This window comes from Pleurodeles waltl, chromosome 1_1 (genome assembly GCF_031143425.1).
Source record: "Pleurodeles waltl isolate 20211129_DDA chromosome 1_1, aPleWal1.hap1.20221129, whole genome shotgun sequence".
NCBI classification, from domain to species: Eukaryota; Metazoa; Chordata; class Amphibia; order Caudata; family Salamandridae; genus Pleurodeles; species Pleurodeles waltl.
The window spans coordinates 515783307-515800749 of record NC_090436.1 but is presented as its reverse complement, the minus strand read 5'-3'; the positions used below and the strand labels follow the sequence as shown (position 1 = coordinate 515800749).

Sequence of the window (17443 nt, the reverse complement as noted above, 5' to 3'; positions counted from 1 at the left end):
CAGAGTGACGGACAGTCCAAGAAGAATGGAGACGTATTAGCCAATTTGGCAATGCAGTATAATTGTCCTTTGAACAATAATAATATTTAGAACTGGGTGGGTTACATTCAATCTTCCATATTTCAAAACTAGAAGACATAACATTTAGGATATATTATCTGGGGTCTCTCTTGGGTAGAAGGACTGTTTCCAATGAATTTACTGAACTGTGTCATACTTTCTTAGTTATCCCTTTTTTCCTTCCCTTCCACAACAGATTGATGATGGTGTACTGCTCAGTGCCCAACAAATATTGTTGTGGTTTCTTTTGTATAGTGTTTGTCTTTGTCACATCTTTCCCTAAACCCTCTTTCCTAACCATTCATTGAGCCCCTAACCTTTTTCTCTGGTACTGTGTGGTTTATTAACACCATAAGTGAATCACACATTTGCTGGGGCGGATGTGGTGGAAGCAAGTAGGCACCACCAACTCACTGCATGACCTTATACTTTCTATTACCTGAGCAATACTCCACACCAGCCCCATCAACATCTTTATTCATGCCTTTTGTGTGTGTTTCGCAAATGATTAACCTGGTCCAAACACTTCTGAGTCTTAGCCCACTTCTCACTCCATGATCTAATTTCCTAAGTTTAGTTTTATTATACTATAGCTCTCCACCATTGCTCAGAAGAAATTGATATTCCTAATTTTTACTGTCATATCAGGTCCTCTTCCTTGCTGTGTGTCAATACTGTCATGGTGGTAGTCTGTCTCAGTCTTCCGAAGGTTATGATATATGATATATGATGATGACCCACTAACTCTCTATTTTCTTTCAATCGAGTTGACAGTGATGGATAACCCTTTGATTAATCCTGTAGTTGGAGTTCGAATAGATGGGAGTGGCACTTTCTGTCAAATTCTGTCTTACCTGTTAGCATGCTAGCCTGCTACCACTACTACCTACCTCTCCACCCCCTTAAGATGCCATCTTGGGAAAACCCTGCAGCAAGAAGAAGAGGACTCCCTCACTTCATCTATTCAAGTAGGAGAAGTATTATGGATTAAAGTGAACTTGTTTAGTTAGTATTTCAATCCTACTGAAGAAGATGTCTGTATGTACTGGGTTTTTCTAGGCAAAATAGGCAAGAGCAATCATCTCCTAGTAGTCAATGAGAGTTGCAGAGGGCGATAGAGCAAGGGTCTAAGTAAATGAATACACTTTTTTTAGCAGATTAAAAATAACACACTACACTAAAATACACCAGTGCAAACTAAAAGTCTAAAAAAACAAAATAAAGATTTGAGACAAAAATGAAGTAAAAAAATAATATCCCCTTTAGTCTTTACAAATATAAAACCATGCCTCTCCACCCACAACAGTCGCCCAACGATCCCTGAACAAATATAACCCCATTCCCATAAAGTCCAACGAAAAACCCAAACTTGAAGTTCATCCCAACTATCTCCCTACCCTTTCCACCCACAGGTCCCCTCCACTAAAACAAAAAAATTGAAACAGGACTTAAAAAAGGGCACTGTCTATATGGGCCTGGAGCTGGTTGATGCTCTGCTGTATCCTGGTGAGCCAGCTCTTCAAACAGTCCAACCACTACAGAATGTTTTTTTGAAATGTCCTGGTAGAGTGGGAGGTGCAACAGCAGGTGCAGTCAGGGACCCTGACTGCTGGCAGCAGCGCAGGCGATGTAGTGGCCAGGAGGATGGGGACTGGCATGCTCTTCTGCTTGGTCCTGGGTCTGACGCAGCTGTTTCGGCCTCTTCCTCTTCCAGGATCACCAGACGCTGTTACTTGACCGAAATGTTCCCTAGCCTCTGCTGCTGCAGACAGGCCACTATCTCTTGACTCGCTGGTGGTGGTCATCAAGCAGGAGTAGCTCTATTGAGAAAAAGAAGAGTAACAAAAGACAAATTGTAAACAATGGTCTGAACAAACACTTTTTCAAATGATAGTGGGTGGCACAGTAGCACTACATTGCTGGTCTCCTGGGGAGGATGGAATTTGAAGTGATTATTATGTATGATTAGGAGAGTCACAGGGCAAATATTTTATTTGTTTACCTATACATGCCTCACATAAGAAGCACTAACTGTCTGGTAGCAAAGAATTAAAGCAGAATAAGACAATATTAAAAAGCTGGTGATTTAATTTTTTTTATTTTAAAGGCATTTCTAGTAATTAATTAGACACATTCAGTGGGGAAAAATAATTACCTCTCAATATGATGAGTAAGGCATTATGCACTTTGGAGTACAAGTTGCTGTGCCGAATTATTGGAGGAATGCTAGCCAGCACCCCAAGTATGTTGCTACTCTCTGCAGCTCATGCAGCTGTAGCTGACAATTATCTATCTTTAATTCCATGGACTGCTCTTCTCCACATGGCTTTCACTTAGTTTATTTTCTACCCTGACTCCAAAGAGGCAGATGAACACATGTCATGTATAAAATGCAGATATATTTTCCTGTCTGCCATAAGTAGACGGGTGAAAGATGGACTGCACTACAGGAAAAGGAATGGGCTATATAGATTGTATAATGCATGTTCATCCCAGAGTATCCCCACGCCAAACATGAAATCAAACCGTGCACTTACTAGTTCCACTTTACTCACTGGTCTCACTCACCATCACAAATCCTTTCCAATACATTGATTTGCTAGGCAGTAAGGAAAGTAAAGAAACTTGACTTAGGCTACTGCAGAGTAAGGCAGATGAATTAGGCTTGTAGGTAGAGCTTTTGGTATAGAAGAATAGAGGGATGTCACATAACTATCTATAGAAGAACGGATCCCTTATTTATTCATTCAAGCAATTATTCAAATGTTCTTTAATTCTTCTCCTATACACACGCTTGGCACCATGATTTAAGCTTTACATTCTCTTATCCAGTCTTCACTCAACTTCACAATTCTTTCTCCATATATTCCGTACCCACCCTTTCTTTCAATCATCCTTTCACTCATCCATTTACCCAATACCAATACTCACCCACGCATCCTTTTTCATCACCCACAAATCTTTCCTTTCATTCGTTTTGCACATCCTTTTCATTTAACCTTCCATTCTTTCCTGTTTCCATCAACCCATTATTTTTAGCATACATTATGGGGGTCATTACGATCCCGGCGGGCGGCGGGCGCTGCCCGCCGGGCGGAGACCGCCAGAAGACTGCACCGCGGTCAAATGACCGCGCCGGTCATTCTGACTTTCCCGCTGGGCGGGCGGGCGACCACCAAAAGGCCGCCCGCCCGCCCAGCGGGAAAGCCCCAGCAACGATGAAGCCGGCTCCGAATGGAGCCGGCGGAGTTGCTGGTGTGCGACGGGTGCAGTGGCACCCGTCGCGATTTTCAGTGTCTGCTTTGCAGACACTGAAAATCTGAATGGGGCCCTGTTAGGGGGCCCCTGCAGTGCCCATGCCAGTGGCATGGGCACTGCAGGGGCCCCCAGGGGCCCCACGACACCCGTTCCCGCCAGCCTTACACCACCAGGAACAGGCTGGCGGGAAGGGGGTCGGAATCCCCATGGCGGCGCTGCTTGCAGCGCCGCCGTGGAGGATTCCCTGGGGCAGGGGAAAACCGGCGGGAAACAGCTGGTTCCCCTTTTCTGACCGCGGCTTTACCGCCGCGGTCAGAATTGCCCCAGAAGCACCGCCAGCCTGTTGGCGGTGCTTCCTCCGTCCCCGGCCCTGGCGGTCCATGACCGCCAGGGTCGGAATGAGGCCCTATGTGTTATTTTGCTGAGTTTCACATAGAAGAGGCAATTAGTAACAATAAGTAACCCAACCACTGTTATAGCTGTAATGCAGAGAGTTTATTAATCCGATCACAAAAATGCCCTTGCAGCTAATGAGTGAGAGTAATTATCAATAAGCATGCAATTTGACTTACCAGCACCCATCTCTGCTGCCACGTATCCCCCTGCTCCATCTGCTCCTTCAGCAGTCAAACTTAAGTCGGCTCCACCTAGTCCACTGGTGGTTGGTGTGGGTAAAAAAAAACAGCATACAGTTTTTAGATGCCAGATCCCATTCTTAATGTTTAAAATAAAAAATGCAACCACAATCGTTACAGTTCATTTAGCGCTGCAGTATTTTCTGTCAAAAATATCACTCTGGGCATTTTGTTAGAATGTTAGAAAAGCTGTGTAAACAAGTCAGCCAAAAGCTTCACATAATAAAGTGGCAGAGCTCTAGCCTATGATTGATGATGACTCGTAATCGTTGAAAAGCAACAAAGGGGTGGAATATAAAATGGTCAATGAAAGACAAAAAAAAACTAATGTAGGAAAAACAGGAATTAAACAAAACTTGGATTGGGGAGTTGGAAATAAAGGTAGACGTTATCGAAAAAGTAAAAAAGGCAAAATTAAAAGAAGTATAAAAGTGAGGAGAGGTAAAAGTTAGGGAAATAATAATAATAATATTAAATAATAGAACTTACTGGGATAAGCAGAGCCATAAGCATTGGCGCTGGTGGTCGGCACCTCCTGAGCTCCTGCTGGACCTACCGGTGCAGTGCCCTTCTTCTTGCCCTTGGGTGCTGATGTAAGATTAGAAAGAAGATAAAAAACACATTAGTGGTAATGGTAATCTCCCAAAAATTATCATATAACACGCAAATGCAATACCATTGTTCTTAAATCAGATCGCCTATGGTACTATACTAGTACGACCAGCTATTGTTGAGTTGGCTGTAATCCTAAAATCCATATTCCAAATTTCCTTAAGAAATTCTACATTTAGAACTAATGCATTGCAATGAATGATCTTTCATTCTATTCTCATTTTTCAAGCCCCTTGATGGATCAATCCAGTCTCCCTTTTTTGCAATGCATGCATACTCGCATCCATGTGAAATTGCTTTGGACTCTATATGGTAATTGTAATTGTAATCGTATTTATATAGCGCTTACTACCCCTGACGAGGCGTTGAAGCACTTTTCGATGAGTAGCACGCTACTCCGGAACCCAACAAGAATTACTGATGGATTAGTATCGTTAAATAATGAGTACAGTTTTAGTATTATTATGAGTTAATTTGAGCCGCGGATATGAGAGTTTGTTAGTTAGACTGGAGTAATGCAGGGGTGGAGGAGGAAGTAAATCCAGAGGTGTTAATTGGGAGTATATCCTTCATTTACTCAACCCAACGGCTTGGGATGAGTAAAGGGGGGTGGAGGGGGAAGAGTATGTGGAAGGGTTACGGAGAGCATAGTAGCAGGATGAGATGAATGCAGGAGAATTTAGTAGGGTTGTGTGGGAGGTCACAGAGGTAGAGTGAGGTTTGGTGAGTTAGATGTGGAGGGAAGAGCTTAGGCAGAGATATTTAGGAGATGAAAGTGGTAGAATTGATTTGGGATGAGTCAGAGTGAGAAAGGAGGATAGTTTGATAGAGACATGACATAAGAGTGATGAGTAGATAAGTGTGATAAGATGAGAGCAGGAATTCAATGATCCACGAATATGCCAAGCACAGAAACAACATATACACATATATATATATATATATATATATATAAATACATATGTATATATATACATATACACACACACACACACACACACACACACATATGCACATACAATACATAATTAGAAACATGGGTAAAAAATACTTAGTCAGACAGGTTTAAAGAGTGTGTGTGTATTTTATTGTTATGACATAGTAGCAATACATATTTTCCAAAGAAGCTATAAATAAATTGAAATATACATATAATCTGAAAAAAATATTTATCCACATAGGCATATGCAGTTCATAGTTGTTTGAAAAAGGTGGTTATGAAGGAAAGAGTCAACTCTTGAGTAGTTTTCTGAAGACAAGAAAGTTATCTGTGGCTCTTATAGTTGGGGGTAATGAATTCCATAGTTTGGCTGCTTGGACGGAGAAGGATGTACCACCTATATTCTTTTTCTTGTATGGTGGTGTTCTAAGGCGGGGTGCCAGTCTTGAGCGGAGGGTTCTTTGTTGCATGTATTTGGTCATTTTCTTTCTGATAAAAAGCGGTCCTGTTCCATGTATAGCTTTGTGGGTGATACAAAGCAGCTTGAAAGTGCATCTTCTGGCAACGGGTAACCAGTGTAGTGCTCTCAAGGCAGGGGAGATGTGGGCTTGCGGCTTTATATGTAGTAGTAGCCTGGCTGCGGAATTCTGGATACGTTGTAGTTTTTTCATAACAGATAGAGATGATCCATGGTAGAGGCTATTGGCATAATCCAGTTTGGATAGTACAAGCGATATAGTAGCTTGCACCTTGTGTGGAAATCCGAGGTGGGGAAAGATGCGTCGTAAAGTCTTTAAGGTGATGAAGCTTGTGCGTGCTAATTTGTCTACTTGGGCATTCATAGTTACCTTGGAATCCATGGTGATTCCTAGGTTTTTCACTTCCTTGGATAATTGAGGGGGTGGTCCGAGATCGTCAGGCCAGATGCACAGAGGGTCATAATGTTTCCAGTCACCACATATGAGTATTTCTGTTTTGGAGGTGTTTAGTTTGAGATGGCTCCAGGTCATCCACTGATCAACGGCTCTGAGGCAACTGGAGATTTGTGAGTTTTCAATGTTTTTGGGGTCTTCTAATTTAAGTAGTATTTGTGTGTCATCTGCATAGTTGTAGCATGTGAGTTGGAAATCATTGATCAGTTCTGGTAAAGATAACATGTAGATGTTGAAAAGCAAAGGTGAGATGATTGACCCTTGGGGGACCCCTGCTTTTGTGAGGTAGGGTTCAGACGAGAAGGGGGGCGAGTGGATGATATTTGCTCTTTTTTGGAGATAGGAAGTAATCTAGTCGAGAGCAATCCCTTATATGCCGGCTTCGTGGAGTCTTTGAAATAGGGTGTCATGGTCAACCGTATCAAAGGCAGCTGAGAGGTCCAGGAGAAGTAGTGCAGCAACTCCATTTTGGTCGACTGTGTTTTTAAGATCGTCCCAGATGGCCATGAGTGCCGATTCAGTGCTTCTTCCTGGGCGGAAGCCAGTTTGGAAGTCTGAAAGTATAGAATTGTCTTCAATGAATTGTGACATCTGTGCGAATGCTGCTCTTTCTATCAATTTGCCCAGGAAAGGTCCATTTGTGATTGGTCTGTAGTTGTTGGGGTCTTGCAGGTCTAGGTTTGTTTTCTTTAATAATGGTCGTATGTATGCCTTTTTCAGGTCTGCAGGAAAAGTTCCTGAAGTTAAAGAGTTGTTGATGATTCTTCTTACAGGTGTGGCAGCAGAAGTAGATAGCAGGAAGTTCTTGAAGATTTGTGGTGGGCAAGGGTCAGAAGGGCAACCAGAAGGTCTGCTTGCTTTGACCAAATCCATAAATTCATCCTGGGATATTTGTTTGAAGGACTGTAGAGGTTGGGATGGTTTATTCTTAGAGGGTATTTTAGTAAAGGGGTTGGTGCTGATGGTTTTCTTCTGTTTTAAATAGGAGTCCAGTGTGTCTGCCTTGGTTGTGTAGTGAGTTGCCAATTTGTTTGTGAAATCTTGAGAGGTGGGATGGCTTCTTTCCATGCATGTAGGTTTTCGAAATTCATTGGGAATTTTGTAAAGTTCCTTGGTTGTAGATTGAGCGTTTTGAATTCTGTCAGAGTAGTATTTTTGTTAAAGTTTTTTTGATTGATGATTTTTATATCCTGTTAAGTTTGTGTAGCTGCAGTTTGTCTTGACTGTTGTTTGTTTTGAGCCAGGTCCGCTGCAACTTTCTGATTTGTTGCTTTATCTTTTTAAGTTCTGTGTTTCTCCAAGGTGTTGGTTCTTTTGTCGTGTTTAGTTTTTCTGAGTGGTATTAGGACATCAAAAGCTTCCTGTAGCCACTCATAAAGTTTTGGTACAGAATTAATAGTATCTAGATCTGTGTTTGCTGTTATTTGTGTTTCTAAGTGGTCCAAATTGAGTTTGCTCCATGGTCGATAGGTGTATGTATGTAAGTAGTTGTGGGGTGCGTTGATTTGTGGAGTTGTATGTCGGAAAGTTATCATATGGTGGTCTGACCAGGTGGTTGGTGTGATGCTATGAATAGTAATGAGTTCAGGCTTAGCAAAAATGACATCTAGGATGTGACCAGCGACGTGTGTGGGATTGTGTACAATCTGATGTAGGTTCAGTGCGAGTAGGCCAGTGGTGAAAGATTTTGGATGGGGCATATTGGGTTTGTCAAACCAAATGTTTAGATCCCCAAGAATGCATAGATTGGAGTATAGTGTAATAAGGTTTGAGACTGTGTCTAGAAAAGCATCTGGGAATGTGGAGTTGTTAGGTGGAGGTCTGTAAAGGAGGATAAAGTTACAGGAGGAAGTTGGGGCAGGGTGGCATCTGGTAAGGAGGGCTTCACAACCTTGTATGGAGATGTTGTCTGTTTTACTGAGGTTTATTGCTTGTTTGAATATAATAGCTAGTCCACCTTCTCTCTTGCCTATACGGTTTTGTGTGATGGTTTGATAGCCGGGAGGAAGGGCTTTGTGCAACACTGGTGCCATGTCATCTCCCAACCAGGATTCTGTAATGAATAGTAAGTCAGGTTGTGTGTCTGTGAGCAGGTCGTGGATGTGGTGCTTGTTTTTTGAGAGTGATCGAGAATTTATGAGCTGGCAGTTTAGATAAGGTGTGTTAGTGGTAGTGTTGTTTTGTTTAGTAGAAGTGTAAGTAGTGTAAGGTGAGCTGGAAGCAGGAGTGTTGCTAGTTGTGATATCTGTTTGAGGCTCACAATAGTTTTGCTTTTCAATGTAGTGTTCCTCTTCCAGCAGGTTAAGGAGGCATTTTGTTGGGTCTGTGTGTGTGGGTGGTGGACTTGGTGGCTGAGAGAGCCATGAGGAGTGTAGCGTTTTTTGTAGGGTAGTGTTATTATGTAACAGACAAGGGGATGCGAGGTTGCTACGAGTGGCATGTTTTTTATTTTGTTTGTGTTTGTTTAGTGTGGATGGAGTATGGGTTAGGGGTGGTGGAGGAGCATGTGGATCATGATGTAAGGCTCTAAATTGTGCAATGGAGGAGAGGCGAGTGAATGAAAGTTGCTGGGATGGGGTGTTTGAGGTAGGTGTTTGTGTAGGTTGGGGGGTAGGGGTGGAGATAGGATGGAAAATGTATCCTTTGTGTAGTCCTGGGGGTGGGAGTGGGTATGACGATGAGTGTAATGTAAGTTTGTGTTGTTTTGATGTGCTGATGTTTGTGGTCGGTATTGTTTTTGTGGAATAATGAGAAGGGCTATTGGTGTAGTTGTTTTTGGTGAGGGATTTGTATGTGAGTTAGTGTTGCTAAGTGGAATTTGAGTGTTAGATGGGGTGTTGATGTGTTTTGGAGGTGAATGTATGAAGTGTGTAAGATGTGATGGGTGTGTGTCAGGGAAGTAAGTATTAGTTGAGATGACTGGAAGGGGTAATATATGTGGTGGAGTGAAATGTGGGGATTGTATGGTTGTGTGTAATGGGTGAGGAGAGGGGAAGAGTGTTTGTAGATTATGGGCCTCATTATGACCCTGGCGGGCGGCGGAGGCCGCCCGCCAGGATCGCGCCCTCCAAATTACCGCGCCGCGGTCAAAAGACCGCGGCGGGTATTACGAGTTTTCCCCTGGGCTGGCGGGCGGTTCCAGTTAAACCGCCCGCCAGCCCAGGGGAAAACGACCTTCCCACGAGGATGCCGGCTCGTAATCGAGCCGGCGGAGTGGGAAGGTGCGACGGGTGCTACTGCACCCGTCGCGTATTTCACTGTCTGCAAGGCAGACAGTGAAATACATTTTGGGGCCCTCTTACGGGGGCCCCTGCCGTGCCCATGCCATTGGCATGGGCACGGCAGGGGCCCCCAGGGGCCCCGCGACCCCCCCTACCGCCATCCTGTTCATGGCGGCTTTCCCGCCATGAACTGGATGGCGGTAGGGGGGGTCAGAATCCTCATGGCTGCGGAGCGCGCTCCGCAGCCATGGAGGATTCCAATGAGCAGCGGAAAGTCAGCGGGAGACCGCTGACTTTCCGCTTCTGACCGCGGCTGAACCGCCGCGGTCAGAATGCTCATTGGAGCACCGCCAGCCTGTCGGCGGTGCTCCCGTGGTCGGTGGCCCTGGCGGCCACCGGCCGCCAGGGTCAGAATGACCCTCTATGTGTTTGAATGCAGGGTTTGGGCATTGTTATGATGACGGGTGGTCTGTGTGGAGCGAACAGTGGATAGTGTTGTTGGTTAATATCAGCAGAGAGTGTGTATCTGGGAAACTGAAGCTGAGAGAAATGTATGTTGTAGTTTTGTATTGTGTGGGTGGTGGCAGGTAGTGTTAGTTGGAGGGGAGAGAGTAGTGTTTGCTGTGAGAATGAAGGTGTTTGACTGTAGTAGTTGTGGGGGCTATGTGTATATGTGTTGTATGTAGGGTATTGTGTTGGGTGGTGGGGCAATGCAATCTGTCTGTGGCCAGTTTGTGATGCATGGTTTGGATGCCCTTGTAGAATATGTGGTTGCATGTTGAGGGATGTGTAGGGGTTGACACCATTCATGGTCATATCTGAATTGGGCAGCATTTCTGGCCCTAGTCCCTACCTGTCCCGAACAGGCCCTAACAGACAACTGCCCTTATCCTCAACGCCCGGGCTGAGACGCCCTGAATCCTGGCCTTTTATAGCCCTAACGGCCAATAAGAAGCTGGTCCTAACCCTAGCCAATCCGATTTTAAACCCTGATTTATCCAACTAATGGGCGACCCAGCCCTAATCACCAGTCATAGCCCTATTCCTGACCACCAATCACAGCCCCCAGCCCTACAAACCAGCAGCCAATCAGAAACTCAGCCCTATCCACCAATCACAGCCCTAGATCCAACAGCCAATCAGAATCTCAGCCCTATCCACCAATCATAACTGCAAATCTGGAGCTAGCAACCAATAAAACACTGTCTCCCAACAACCTATCACAACAGCATATGCAATAACCACAAGGAACTTATATAAGGAGCAAGTTAACTAAACTCCAGTCCCTGGGGGCAGGGGAAAGGCTACTGTTGCTCTATTCAGTATCTCCTTGGATACAGACAGGCTGAATCCACACTTCCAAGCTAGCAGAGTCTACTTTCCAGGTAAGGGGGGGGATTGTATAAGAGACAAACACTGCAATAGTGCTGGGCGCACACTCTAAAATCTGTCTTCTTCTTTTTTTTTTTAAGGTGAAAATACAGGGGGGGGCAGACAGTTTTTGAGCACAACTTTAATCACACAAACTGATTAAAACAGTCTCCTAAAACCACACTCTGAGAGATGTAGGTAGCCTTTTTACCAAGAATAGGGGGGGGAAAAAGGGGGGCAGAGAGGGGGGGGGCACAAACTAGCAAGGGAAAATTCACACAGTCACAGCAAAAACGTTTTTTTTTTTTAAAACACCACTTTAAAAAGAGGCCAGGCTGCCTGAAAACACAGAGTCCACAGTAAAACAAATACTTTTTGAAACAAGTAATACTATTTACCCAGAAAATATCTTTGGGCTCCTTACCTAGGTCTTTTTGCAATCCTTGAAGCACTGGGCTATATCAGGGCACAGGGGAGATGCACAGAGGAACACAAAATGGAGGTGCCTGTCTTTGGCCTTCCCTCCACAAACTTAAGGAGCCAGAGCAGGTGGGGGGGGGGGGCGGGTCTCAGGTGCAGCAGAGACTCAGGGAGCCAATCAGCTAAGTCCAGTCCCTGGGTGCAGGGGAAAGGCTACTGCTGCTCTATTCAGTATCTCCTTGGATACAGACAGGCTGAATCCACACTTCCAAGCTAGCAGAGTCTACTTTCCAGGTAAGGGGGGGATTGTTTAAGAGACAAACACTGCAATAGTGCTGGGCGCACACTCTAAAATCTGTCTTCTTTTTTTTTCTTCTTTTTAAGGTGAAAATACAGGGGGGGGCAGACAGTTTTTGAGCACAACTTTAATCACACAAACTGATTAAAACAGTCTCCTAAAACCACACTCTGAGAGATGTAGGTAGCCTTTTTCCCAAGAATAGGGGGGGAGAGGGGGGGGGGCACAAACTAGCAAGGGAAAATTCACACAGTCACAGCAAAAACGATAAAAAAAAAAAAAAACACAATTTTAAAAAGAGGCCAGGCTGCCTGAAAACACAGAGAGTACACAGTAAAACAAATACTTTTTGAAACAAGTAATACTATTTACCCAGAAAATATCTTTGGGCTCCTTACCTAGGTCTTTTTGCAATCCTTGAAGCACTGGTCTGTATCAGGGCACAGGGGAGATGCACAGAGGAACACAAAATGGAGGTGCCTGTCTTTGGCCTTCCCTCCACAAACTTAAGGAGCCAGAGCAGGTGGGGGGGGGGGGGTCTCAGGTGCAGCAGAGACTCAGGGAGCCAATCAGCTAAGTCCAGTCCCTGGGGGCAGGGGAAAGGCTACTGCTGCTCTATTCAGTATCTCCCTGGATACAGACAAGCTGAATCCACACTTCCAAGCTAGCAGAGTCTACTTTCCAGGTAAGGGGGGGATTGTTTAAGAGACAAACACTGCAATAGTGCTGGGCGTACACTCTAAAATCTGTCTTCTTGTTTTTTTTTTTTTTTAAGGTGAAAATACAGGGGGGGGCAGACAGTTTTTGAGCACAACTTTAATCACACAAACTGATTAAAACAGTCTCCTAAAACCACACTCTGAGAGATGTAGGTAGCCTTTTTACCAAGAATAGGCAGGAAAAAAAAGGGGGCAGGAGGGGGGGGGCACAAACTAGCAAGGGAAAATTCACACAGTCACAGCAAAAACGATTTTTTTTTAAAAACACCACTTTAAAAAGAGGCCAGGCTGCCTGAAAACACAGAGTCCACAGTAAAACAAATACTTTTTGAAACAAGTAATACTATTTACCCAGAAAATATCTTTGGGCTCCTTACCTAGGTCTTTTTGCAATCCTTGAAGCACTGGGCTGTATCAGGGCACAGGGGACATGCACAGAGGAACACAAAATGGAGGTGCCTGTCTTTGGCCTTCCCTCCACAAACTTAAGGAGCCAGAGCAGGTGGGGTGGGGGGGGGGTCTCAGGTGCAGCAGAGACTCTGGGAGCCAATCAGCTAAGTCCAGTCCCTTGGGGCAGGGGAAAGGCTACTGCTGCTCTAGTCAGTATCTGCTTGGATACAGACAGGCTGAATCCACACTTCCAAGCTAGCAGAGTCTACTTTCCAGGTAAGGGGGGGATTGTTTAAGAGACAAACACTGCAATAGTGCTGGGTGCACACTCTAAAATCTGTCTTCTTTTTTTTTTAAGGTGAAAATACAAGGGGGGGCAGACAGTTTTTGAGCACAACTTTAATCACACAAACTGATTAAAACAGTCTCCTAAAACCACACTCTGAGAGATGTAGGTAGCCTTTTTACCAAGAATAGGGGGGAAACAAAAGGGGGGCAGAGAGGGGGGGGGCACAAACTAGCAAGGGAAAATTCACACAGTCACAGCAAAAACGATTTTTTTTAAAAAACACCACTTTAAAAAGAGGCCAGGCTGCCTGAAAACACAGAGAGTCCACAGTAAAACAAATAGTTTTTGAAACAAGTAATACTATTTACCCAGAAAATATCTTTGGGCTCCTTACCTAGGTCTTTTTGCAATCCTTGAAGCACTGGGCTGTATCAGGGCACAGGGGAGATGCATAGAGGAACACAAAATGGAGGTGCCTGTCTTTGGCCTTCCCTCCACAAACTTAAGGAGCCAGAGCAGGTGGGGGGGGAGAGGGGCGGGTCTCAGGAGCCAATCAGCTAAGTCCAGTCCCTGGGGGCAGGGGAAAGGCTACTGCTGCTCTATTCAGTATCTCCTTGGATACAGACAGGCTGAATCCACACTTCCAAGCTAGCAGAGTCTACTTTCCAGGTAAGGGGGGGATTGTTTAAGAGACAAACACTGCAATAGTGCTGGGCGCACACTCTAAAATCTGTCTTCTTTTTTTTTCTTCTTTTTAAGGTGAAAATACAGGGGGGGGGGCAGACAGTTTTTGAGCACAACCTTAATCACACAAACTGATTAAAACAGTCTCCTAAAACCACACTCTGAGAGATGTAGGTAGCCTTTTTACCAAGAATAGGGGGGAAAAAAGGGGGGCAGAGAGGGGGGGGGCACAAACTAGCAAGGGAAAATTCACACAGTCACAGCAAAAACAATTTTTTTTTTAAAACAGCACTTTAAAAAGAGGCCAGGCTGCCTGAAAACACAGAGTCCACAGTAAAACAAATACTTTTTGAAACAAGTAATACTATTTACCCAGAAAATATCTTTGGGCTCCTTACCTAGATCTTTTTGCAATCCTTGAAGCACTGGGCTGTATCAGGGCACAGGGGAGATGCACAGAGGAACACAAAATGGAGGTGCCTGTCTTTGGCCTTCTCTCCACAAACTTAAGGAGCCAGAGCAGGTGGGGGGGGGCGGGTCTCAGGTGCAGCAGAGACTCAGGGAGCCAATCAGCTAAGTCCAGTCCCTGGGGGCAGGGGAAAGGCTACTGCTGCTCTATTCAGTATCTCCTTGGATACAGACAGGCTGAATCCACACTTCCAAGCTAGCAGAGTCTACTTTCCAAGTAAGGGGGGGATTGTTTAAGAGACAAACACTGCAATAGTGCTGGGCGCACACTCTAAAATCTGTCTTCTTGGGTTTTTTTTTCCGGTTTTTTTTAAGGTGAAAATACAGGGGGGGGGGGGGCAGACAGTTTTTGAGCACAACTTTAATCACACAAACTGATTAAAACAGTCTCCTAAAACCACACTCTGAGAGATGTAGGTAGCCTTTTTCCCAAGAATAGGGGGTTGGGAAAGGGGGGCAGAGTGGGGGGGCACATACTAGCAAGGGAAAATTCACACAGTCACAGCAAAAACGATTTTTTTTAAAAACACCACTTTAAAAAAGGCCAGGCTGCCTGAAAACACAGAGAGTCCACAGTAAAACAAATACTTTTTGAAACAAGTAATACTATTTACCCAGAAAATATATTTGGGCTCCTTACCTAGGTCTTTTTGCAATCCTTGAAGCACTGGGCTGTATCAGGGCACAGGGGAGATGCACAGAGGAACACAAAATGGAGGTGCCTGTCTTTGGCCTTCCCTCCACAAACTTAAGGAGCCAGAGCAGGTGGGGGGGTGGCGGGTCTCAGGTGCAGCAGAGACTCAGGGAGCCAATCAGCTAAGTCCAGTCCCTGGGGGCAGGGGAAAGGCTACTGCTGCTCTATTCAGTATCTCCTTGGATACAGACAAGCTGAATCCACACTTCCAAGCTAGCAGAGTCTACTTTCCAGGTAAGGGGGGGATTGTTTAAGAGACAAACACTGCAATAGTGCTTGGCGCACACTCTAAAATCTGTCTTCTTTTTTTTTCTTCTTTTTAAGGTGAAAATACAGCGGGGGGCAGACAGTTTTTGAGCACAACTTTAATCACACAAACTGATTAAAACAGTCTCCTAAAACCACACTCTGAGAGATGTAGGTAGCCTTTTTCCCAAGAATAGGGGGGGAAGAGGGGGGCAGAGAGGGGGGGGCACAAACTAGCAAGGGAAAATTCACACAGTCACAGCAAAAACAATTTTTTTTTAAAAACACCACTTTAAAAAGAGGCCAGGCTGCCTGAAAACACAGAGAGTACACAGTAAAACAAATACTTTTTGAAACAACTAATACTATTTACCCAGAAAATATCTTTGGGCTCCTTACCTAGGTCTTTTTGCAATCCTTGAAGCACTGGGCTGTATCAGGGCACAGGGGACATGCACAGAGGAACACAAAATGGAGGTGCCTGTCTTTGGCCTTCCCTCCACAAACTTAAGGAGCCAGAGCAGGTGGGGTGGGGGGGGGTCTCAGGTGCAGCAGAGACTCAGGGAGCCAATCAGCTAAGTCCAGTCCCTGGGGGCAGGGGAAAGGCTACTGCTGCTCTATTCAGTATCTCCTTGGATACAGACAGGCTGAATCCACACTTCCAAGCTAGCAGAGTCTACTTTCCGGGTAAGGGGGGGATTGTTTAAGAGACAAACACTGCAATAGTGCTGGGCGAACACTCTAAAATCTGTCTTCTTTTTTTTTTAAGGTGAAAATACAGGGGGGGGGGCAGACAGTTTTTGAGCACAACTTTAATCACACAAACTGATTAAAACAGTCTCCTAAAACCACACTCTGAGAGATGTAGGTAGCCTTTTTACCAAGAATAGGGGGGAAACAAAAGGGGGGCAGAGAGGGGGGGGCACAAACTAGCAAGGGAAAATTCACACAGTCACAGCAAAAACGATTTTTTTTTAAAAACACCACTTTAAAAAGAGGCCAGGCTGCCTGAAAACACAGAGAGTCCACAGTAAAACAAATAGTTTTTGAAACAAGTAATACTAATTACCCAGAAAATATCTTTGGGCTCCTTACCTAGGTCTTTTTGCAATCCTTGAAGCACTGGGCTGTATCAGGGCACAGGGGAGATGCATAGAGGAACACAAAATGGAGGTGCCTGTCTTTGGCCTTCCCTCCACAAACTTAAGGAGCCAGAGCAGGTGGGGGGGAGAGGGGCGGGTCTCAGGAGCCAATCAGCTAAGTCCAGTCCCTGGGGGCAGGGGAAAGGCTACTGCTGCTCTATTCAGTATCTCCTTGGATACAGACAGGCTGAATCCACACTTCCAAGCTAGCAGAGTCTACTTTCCAGGTAAGGGGGGGATTGTTTAAGAGACAAACACTGCAATAGTGCTGGGCGCACACTCTAAAATCTGTCTTCTTTTTTTTTCTTCTTTTTAAGGTGAAAATACAGGGGGGGGGGCAGACAGTTTTTGAGCACAACCTTAATCACACAAACTGATTAAAACAGTCTCCTAAAACCACACTCTGAGAGATGTAGGTAGCCTTTTTACCAAGAATAGGGGGGAAAAAAGGGGGGCAGAGAGGGGGGGGGCACAAACTAGCAAGGGAAAATTCACACAGTCACAGCAAAAACAATTTTTTTTTTAAAACAGCACTTTAAAAAGAGGCCAGGCTGCCTGAAAACACAGAGTCCACAGTAAAACAAATACTTTTTGAAACAAGTAATACTATTTACCCAGAAAATATCTTTGGGCTCCTTACCTAGATCTTTTTGCAATCCTTGAAGCACTGGGCTGTATCAGGGCACAGGGGAGATGCACAGAGGAACACAAAATGGAGGTGCCTGTCTTTGGCCTTCTCTCCACAAACTTAAGGAGCCAGAGCAGGTGGGGGGGGGGCGGGTCTCAGGTGCAGCAGAGACTCAGGGAGCCAATCAGCTAAGTCCAGTCCCTGGGGGCAGGGGAAAGGCTACTGCTGCTCTATTCAGTATCTCCTTGGATACAGACAGGCTGAATCCACACTTCCAAGCTAGCAGAGTCTACTTTCCAAGTAAGGGGGGGATTGTTTAAGAGACAAACACTGCAATAGTGCTGGGCGCACACTCTAAAATCTGTCTTCTTGGTTTTTTTTTTCCTGTTTTTTTTAAGGTGAAAATACAGGGGGGGGGCAGACAGTTTTTGAGCAC

General features: G+C 44.9%; 1 long non-coding RNA gene across 1 annotated transcript; it reads right to left on the bottom strand.

The window, feature by feature from the left end:
• Positions 1 to 3890: 3890 nt before the first annotated feature.
• LOC138282539 (uncharacterized) lies at positions 3891 to 10553 on the bottom strand. The gene is made up of 3 exons (XR_011200969.1): positions 10512 to 10553; positions 4443 to 4541; positions 3891 to 3973 (listed from the first exon to the last, which is right to left on the bottom strand). It is a non-coding gene; the product is annotated as an uncharacterized lncRNA (long non-coding RNA).
• Positions 10554 to 17443: the final 6890 nt, after the last annotated feature.